Source organism: Mytilus californianus, unplaced genomic scaffold (genome assembly GCF_021869535.1).
Source record: "Mytilus californianus isolate M0D057914Y unplaced genomic scaffold, xbMytCali1.0.p SCAF_20, whole genome shotgun sequence".
NCBI classification, from domain to species: Eukaryota; Metazoa; Mollusca; class Bivalvia; order Mytilida; family Mytilidae; genus Mytilus; species Mytilus californianus.
Genome location: NW_026262669.1, coordinates 5983765 through 5992419, shown reverse-complemented (window position 1 = coordinate 5992419; position 8655 = coordinate 5983765).

The window sequence follows — 8655 nt, the reverse complement described above, 5'->3', positions numbered from 1 at the left end:
TTTAAAAACAGCTCTTTAGATATAAAAAGTACATGTTGATAGTATTCTTTTATTATGTTTTTGTATTTTGATTATTGGCATGGAAAGAATCTTTTTTGTTACTAGGAGGTTTAAATTGTTACTAATGAATACTAATGATATTGTTTAAATAAATTATTTTTTATAGAAATTATTGATATCTGACCACTTAATTGTCATTTTTTGCACTGTAGAATATTTTTGTATGAAAAAAAACAAAACAAATTAAGTTTGTTCATTTTGGTTGCTAAGGACATTGTTCGGTTGCTATGTAATACTTTCTTGTCAAAAACGGGATCAATTGACAACACTCGAAGGTGAATAGCTTAAATAAATCTTTTTTGGTCCATTTATATGCATTTAGACTTTAATATTAAATACATATGTTACAATTTGTTTTTTTTTAGCTTTGTTGCTATAGGGTTACCTTTGTTGCTATGGTTACTCAATATTTGGAAAAAACCCACCGAGCTTTTATGAAAAAATTAAAGTATGACTACTACTTGTTCCATATTAAGTACCATCATGTGTGTGCTGTTCTGGTAATAGAAAATATATGAACTTGATTTCTGGCCTTTTTTGGCTTTTTTGGACATTATGGTCCATGGAGACCATCCGTCCCCCACAATTTCTAGAATGAAATAGAATTTCATCAAAACAGCTGTTCTTCCAGAATATTTGATAGTTGAAAAAGTTGCAGAACAATGGAGAAATACTTCATTTTATATAAACAGCAGTTTTCATGAGACTGCAATAGTGAAAAACTGTGAGTTTTATGCTAATCTCAATAACTCATTCTTTGGAAAAATCAAATGGCTCTGTTTCCATAGCAACCATATGTAATTGGTCCGAAAAGTATTTTTTTCTTTATAACTTGTTATTCAGATGATTTGTGCAAGTTTTCATCAAAATCTGAGACTATCATGTTTTGGTCTCTGCCTGATCCTTAGGCAGACTGGCACTTAATGTTTGACGTCTGTTTTTAAAACATAGTTCTAGAATTACAAAAAAAACAACATGTTTTGGCCTTTATGTGATTTAATATATATATATATCATACCATGACTATTTCAAATTTATGCATTATTAAACTTTAGTCGGTAACTGTTAAGTACCAAATCGAAAAATAAAACTAAAAACTTTGAGCATTTGTTGTCATAGGAATCATATGACAAATGGCAGTCTTCTTATAAAAGTGGAAACAGGTGATAGTTGCAATGTTTGAAAATTGTTATCAAGATGCATAAATAACACTCAGTCTGTTACTTTGCTTATAAAAAAATCAAATAAACTTGAATATTTTAATTTGATAAATTATGTGTTCAGTCATTAATCTATTAGCTAATAGTATAAACATTACAACATGTGGTAGAATTACCAATGAGACAGCTACCCAACATAGAGTAGATTATGTTGATAGTAGTTGCAATAAGTCACATTACGGGCTGTTCCAATAGTGATAAATACAAATACAGTATATTAAGTAAGCTAAAAAAAAAATAATCCCAAAATTACAATATGTGAACCATTTCAAACTATAGAACTTACACTGTTAGGTCTGATAGGTAAATAAATTTTGACAAAAGTCCGACGATGATATAACATGTTCTCATTGTAGATGTACCTGTGGAAAGTAAGTATTGAAGATAAAGCTTACGATTTATATTTTTCTTCGATGGCGCGGATGCACATTATATGCATTAGTCATCAAACGAAGTACATATAATGATTATACAAAATTGTATCACTGATACCTATACACGTAGTATAAAATGTTTATTTTCAATTAATTTGTTTCATACTTAAAATTTACATGAAAAAGTACAATACATCTAATTACTAACTGATCGATAAGAATATGCACAAAATGGCATTTTTCTGCGGTAGTATCTTTTAAACTTGTTTTTGTGAAGAGATAACGTAATTTGTGTTTGCAAGTTGCTTCTTATGACGGACACTATTTATTTAGTTAAGTGGTATGGTCGTCTCTGACATAAATCGGTTCAATTTGGAAAGATTGGTACTTTTATAGACCGGATACATACTCATCAGATACAGATAATGTCAACAAATGAAGTGACTATATATATTTATCAAAATACAGAGCAAGCATGTACTGTTTGTTAATAAAGAATCAATAGTACACTTTTACAAAAGGGAGAGGCAGTTCTTGTTTATATGTTAACACAAATTGTACGTAAACAACATCAGTTCCCACTATTTATTGCGTCAAATCGTGCCTAAATACAAGATCAAACAAATGAACCAATAACAGTCCTTAAGGAGTTGTTCAGTAAATTATAAAATTGAGAATGGAAATAGGGAATTTGTCAAAGAGACAACAACCCGACCAAAGAGCAGAAAACAGCAAAGGGCCACCAACACAGCAATAGATTAGTTTGTTTTCTAAAAACTAAAACTATGGAAGTTAATGTTGTGGACAACAAAACTGCGAACATTTAAGCAAACCTTCACTCACATGGTTGACGAACTAAGTATTAATTTTCAATGCGATTTAAGAAGGATAAACAAATTGCATCCAGGAAGCATATAGCACAAATTTATGATGTATCATTTTAAAGTTAAACAAAAACAACCATTGTATTTATTTCTTCAGATGGATGGAATGCATAAGACAAAAGTGACAGCCAGTAACAAACATTAGCGAAACACAGAAATAATTGAAATTACTTCCTTCCGATGCAAAAACAATATTAAACAATCTGAATATAATGTTTCCTTGTTTTATTTGCATGCACGTTTTATGTTTAAAATATATATGATTCTGATACATCAAAATAGAATCTTTGATTTTTCCTAAAATCTGTTTTAACCACAAAAGAATTATGTCGAACGTGTTGCATCACACGAATCATTCATACTTTGATATTTTCTTATGTCAGATAATTATTAAATGCTCTCTTGTGACTGAGTATTATATCAAATTCAAAATAATTAGCTACACTTCTTACCAATCAAGTGTAATAAAACTACAATGTATAACCTAGTGTCCGTAACTCATTCAAATTGATTTCACTTTTCTATTTATCCTACAAATAATGAACTTAACGTATTGAAAAGCAGTATAAACTGTCGGAATAGTCTTAAGCAATTGATTCGAAACAAATAAAAATTGTAGACTTTTCTTGTACTTCAAGTTATTATTCAAATTGTACACAAGATGTCTATAACCCTACAATAGATATAAGAAGATGTGGTATGATTGCCAATGAGACAACTCTCAATCCAAGTCAAAATTTATAAAAGTAATCCATTATAGGTCAAAGTACGGTCCTCCACACGGATCCTTGGCTCACACCGAACAGCAAGCTATAAAGGGCCCCAAAAAATTACTAGTGTAAAACCATTCAAACGGGAAAACCAACGGTCTTTTCTATATAAAAAAACGAGAAACGAGAAACACTTATGAACCACATCAACAAACGACAACTACTGAACATCAGATTTCTGACTTAGGACAGGTGCAAACACTTGCAGCGGATTTAAACGTTTTAATGGTACCAAACCTTCATCCTTATCTGAAACAATAGTGTAACATCACAACATAGATACACACACTATAAAATATCAATTAAAATGGCTTAACTCAATCAAAAGACATATTAACACCAGTGAAAATACACTGACCAAATAAATTTGATCTATGATACAATGTAAATACAAAATAAATAAACTTAGGGAAGAATAATAAAAGTAACATGTTATACCGCTGTGAAATGTTAAACAGTTTAAGAAAAACAATATGCTTGAACAAAAATATCAGCCATTTGTAATTACTATAAACATAACAGGTACATGAAAATAATTTAGTTGTTAGGTTTACGTGTACAGTTCAAATGGAGAAAGGAAATATTTTTACACAATAAATAATTTTGATGTTCATACTACGAAGAAGTGAAAATTTATAGTAATACCAAACACTTATCAAAGCTGGTATATAGAACAGATATAACCCTGAATAACATTAAATAACAAAAAAAAAAATTACAATTATTATCAACAGGTCAAATAAACAAGAAAGTACGATTTGAGTACTCGCATTTACTGACAGCTAGTTAAAAGCCAAAAACAATTAGTAATAAAAATCATGCATCTGAGACTAAAATCAACTAAAACACATCCCAGGGATTTAGTATGTTAGCGTCATGGACAGTCAAAGAAGACATGACTTGTGCAATAGTTAGGAGTTAACCTCTTTAAAGACCAAAATGAACGTGGGTGTGTCTTTATATATCCCGTTTGAAAAGAATACAAATTTAGTTGTTTTAAATTGCTGATGACAAAATCGATATTAGTGCCAATGTAAACTATATTCAAAGATCTAATTTCAACATTGGTAAGATACCCTTTCCTATAAGTTTGTTTAAAGGTTCGACGAGTTTACACGGATCACAGACTGATTTCCGCGCTTTAAGTACAATATAACCGTAAAATTTAGGATGTGAAATACCGTTTTTTAATCATTTTTTTACAGGTACAGCCAAATTTACTAATCAAATCTTTGTATCTATGAAAGAATTTAGTAAAAGTTTTAAGTAATTTATGGTAACGAAATCCCTGACTTAGTAATTAACCAGTGATGCATTGATTACGTTCGTTAAAATCTATGACATCACTACACACACGGGCATAACGAACGAGTTGGGACATATAAACACCGTATGTATTTCTTAATGTGAATTCAATTATCATACATATATTTGATTTATACGTTGTTTCTGCCATTAAACTAGTAAACATGTAGATTGAAATTGTATTATATTTAAAGCGCGAGACTATTATACATATTTCTGTAATATGTATATGAATATTATTTTTCTTGTTTTATAAAATGTTATGATTATATTTAAATGTGTAGTCTTTTGAAATCATTAAATAAATTTGCAACTGGTTTGATTAGAATGTGTTTTACATGTTTTGCCAACATCGTCATGCCTTTGATAGAAAACTCTCGTAAAAGTTTTCACGGCTTCGTTGAAAAGGAATTATTTCATATTTGGTGTGCAGCTTGATAATGTTGAGTTCAAAATATTACAACTCTGATTGTACAAGGAAAATGTTCGTAAATGTTTACTTGGCTTGATTGAAAGGAATGATTAATTATGTTTCAGTATAGATGTTGTTATGATTTTGTTATTATCATGTTTATTTATTTCGGCCTAATTTGTTTTGTGTGGCCTTATAATATGTATAATATGCTGACATCATATCTATAGTTGTTTACAAAATTGTGCAGTTTAGAAATCACTGGAACATACTGATGGAATGATTAGAACTTTCTTTTTGACTGACATAATAATTCTGAAATGATCATAATATACGATGTGTAATTTAAATTTTTACCATATTCTATGAGTTTCCCTTCTACACTGTTCTAGAAGTTTCCGTGACAACTCATATACAGACACCGAAATTAACCTTTTTTAGACATTAATTTACTTGGATTCAGAGAAGTTCTCTGAAGTTGTTGTATTGACACTTTATTTACGTTAACTACATCATACTAGATTGGACATGTTTCGTACAGTTCAGAGAAGAATTCCGGATAAAGAAAAGACAAAGGATTGGACATATAAATTAACAGTTCAGTTAACATTTCAATTTGTATGATATTTCTTGTAAACTTGTGTATAATAAATATTGTTAAATTTTATTATTGATTTGTGTCTTTTGTTGGCTACAAGTTAAAGGTGAATTCTGGCCGTAACAGAAATTTGGAACTCATCCGGGAAAACATTAATATCAGATTAAAATTTTCTGTATTTATAGAATTCTACAAAATGGCATTCAATGCCGGAAAATTTTTGAAGACGCCAGACATGTAAGGGTTTGATGACTTAAAGAAAGACGAATTAATATTGCTTGCTAAACATCTAAACATTGATTTTAGAGTATCTTTGAGAAAAACAAATTATAAAAAATTAGTAATAGACAAATAAGTTGACGCAGACATTTTAGATGAAGAGGCTCTCGAACTTGAGGTAGAAATTGTTGATGCTTTCAAATTAAAACAGTTTGCATCAGAACATGAACTTGAATTAAAACAATGGAAAAAAATGGAAAATGAGGTAATATAAAACAATTGGAAAAAGAAAAAGATTTAAATCAAAACAGGCAAAACTTAAAATGAGGGAAAGGTTAGAGATGGAGAAAATAATGATTGAAATGGTGTAAGTATATAAAACAATTGGAAAAAGAAAAAGATGAATTTAAATCAAAACAGGCAGAACTTAAAATGAGGGAAAGGTTAGAGATGGAGAAAATAATGATTGAAATGGTCAAAGTAGAAAGCAACACTTATGTAGAGTCAAAATCAGAATATTTTGATGCAGCAAAAAACATACGTTTGGTTCCCTGATTTTGTTAAAAAAAAACAGTTGATAATTATTTTCAACAGTTTGAGAAAATTGCTCAAAATTTGAAATGGCCAAAGCCTTTTTTATCTACAATGTTGCAAAATGTTTTTGAGGGCAAGGCTGCTGAAATTTACTCAGTACTTTCGTCAGAAAAAAAGTTCTGATTATGACACTGTAAAACAGGAAGTTTTGAAAGCTAATAAGCTAGTGCCAGAAGCATATAGACAGAAAGTTAGGTCTTATAAAATGCTTGATTAACAAACCTATGTTGAATTTGCTAGGGAAAAAAAAGATCTATTTGATAAATGGCTTACGTCTAAGAAAATAGATAACACATTTGATAATATAAGATAATTGGTGTTATTATAAGAGTTCAAGCAGTGTGTTCATTTAGACTTAAAAACACATTTAGATAACAAAACTGTTGAGACATTACAAGATGCAGCTGTTATTTCCGATAATTATACCCTTTCACATACAAGAAGTTTCGAAGGTCAAATTGTTAAAACTTCGAGCGGAAATTACAAAAATCAAAGTACTGAGCGTACTGATAATAAGAATGTTGCACAGAATAAGAGTCAATCCAGTAATAATATGTCTAGTCCAAAATTTTATACTTTTAGAAGTCACTAACTTGAGGTTATTGTAAGAAAAATGGTCACCTGATGGCTGATTGTTTTAGTCTCTAGAAGAAGAATGAAAGAGATAATAAATCCAAATCCGTGCTTATACGACACCCCTTGTATCCTATACGTTGGAATGTCCTGTGAGTCAGGCTTTTAAGTCCAGTTTTTGTGATTACATGGAGGATTATAAATCCTTTATGTCTGATGGGTTTGTTTCTATTGTTGAACTACTCCTCAGCCCATTCAGATTTTATAGGACACTGGAGCTTCTCAGAGTCTGTTATTAGAAGGTGTGCTGCCTTTGTTCGAGGAGACTTCTGTTGGTGCCTCCGTTTTGTTACAGGGTGTGGAGTTGGGTTGTATAGATGTTCCCCTCCATCGTATTTATCTGAAGTCAGATTTAATTACTGAACCTGTGGGTTTTCGTCCTAATCTCCCTTATTGCTAGGAAAGATCAAGCTAGGAACTATTGGTTGCTGAACCAATTGTTACCAGTGAACCGGTTTTGGGTGTTAAGTCACCTGAAGATGATGCTGAACTGTATCCAGCTTGTGTTGTTACTAGGGCACTGGCAAAAAAACAACAAAATGAGGATTTTCAAGAAGACCAGTATGATTATATGGACCTTTCTGACACTTTCCTTGCTGACATTGACGGTTTTTGTGGCTCAGAAAAAGGCCATGATAAGACCACCTAGTACTAACAAACATGTAATTATACCATGGCCAGAAGTGAACAGCCATTCATTAGACAGAAGAGATTGTGTGGAAGAATACAATAAACCCCATGAGGTTCTACAGCTCCGCAAGAGGGCTCAACCACAGGAGGGAGCAAACAAAGTGGCCGAATACTTCTACCATCAAGACGCCGTTTTAATTAGAAAATGGAGGCCCCTGATGATATCCCAGAAGATGAATGGAGAGTGGTATACCAAGTGGAGATGACCAAAGTTTATAGGCAAGAACTTATTGGTCTTGCCCATGACACCCCTTGGCTGGACATTTAGGTATAAGGAAGACTTGCCTTAAGATCTTGCAGTATTTCTACTGACCCAGACGTAAGGATGATGTCACACAATACTGCAATATATGCCAGGTTGTTGGCGAGCTTAACCAGAAAATACCACCAGCACCACTTCTGCCAATTCCAGCCTTTGAAGAACCGATTTCAGTCGAGTATTGATTAATTGCGTTGGACCTTTACCAAGGACCAAAACTGGAAATGCGTATTTATTGACGATCATGAGTATATTCACTCGCTTTCTTAAGGCTATTCCGTTAAGGAATATCATGATACCAACTATTGTCAAAGCTCTTATAAATTTATTCACGTTAGTAGGACTTTCTAAGTCTATATAGTCCGACCAGGGTTCAAATTTCATGTCGGGTTTATTTCAACAGGTCGTTTACCAGTTACGGATTGCTCATTATAGGTCAGGTGCTTATCATCCAGAATCTCAATATGCCTTTGAACGTTTTTATCAAACATATAAGAACATGATTACAACTGGTTGTCTTCAAATTTGACAGAGACTGGGATGATGGTGTTTACTTTCTACTTTTTGCGGTCCGAGAGACTGTTCAAGAATCCCGTGGTTTTAGTCCCTATGAGTTGGTGTTTTGTCACACTGTAAG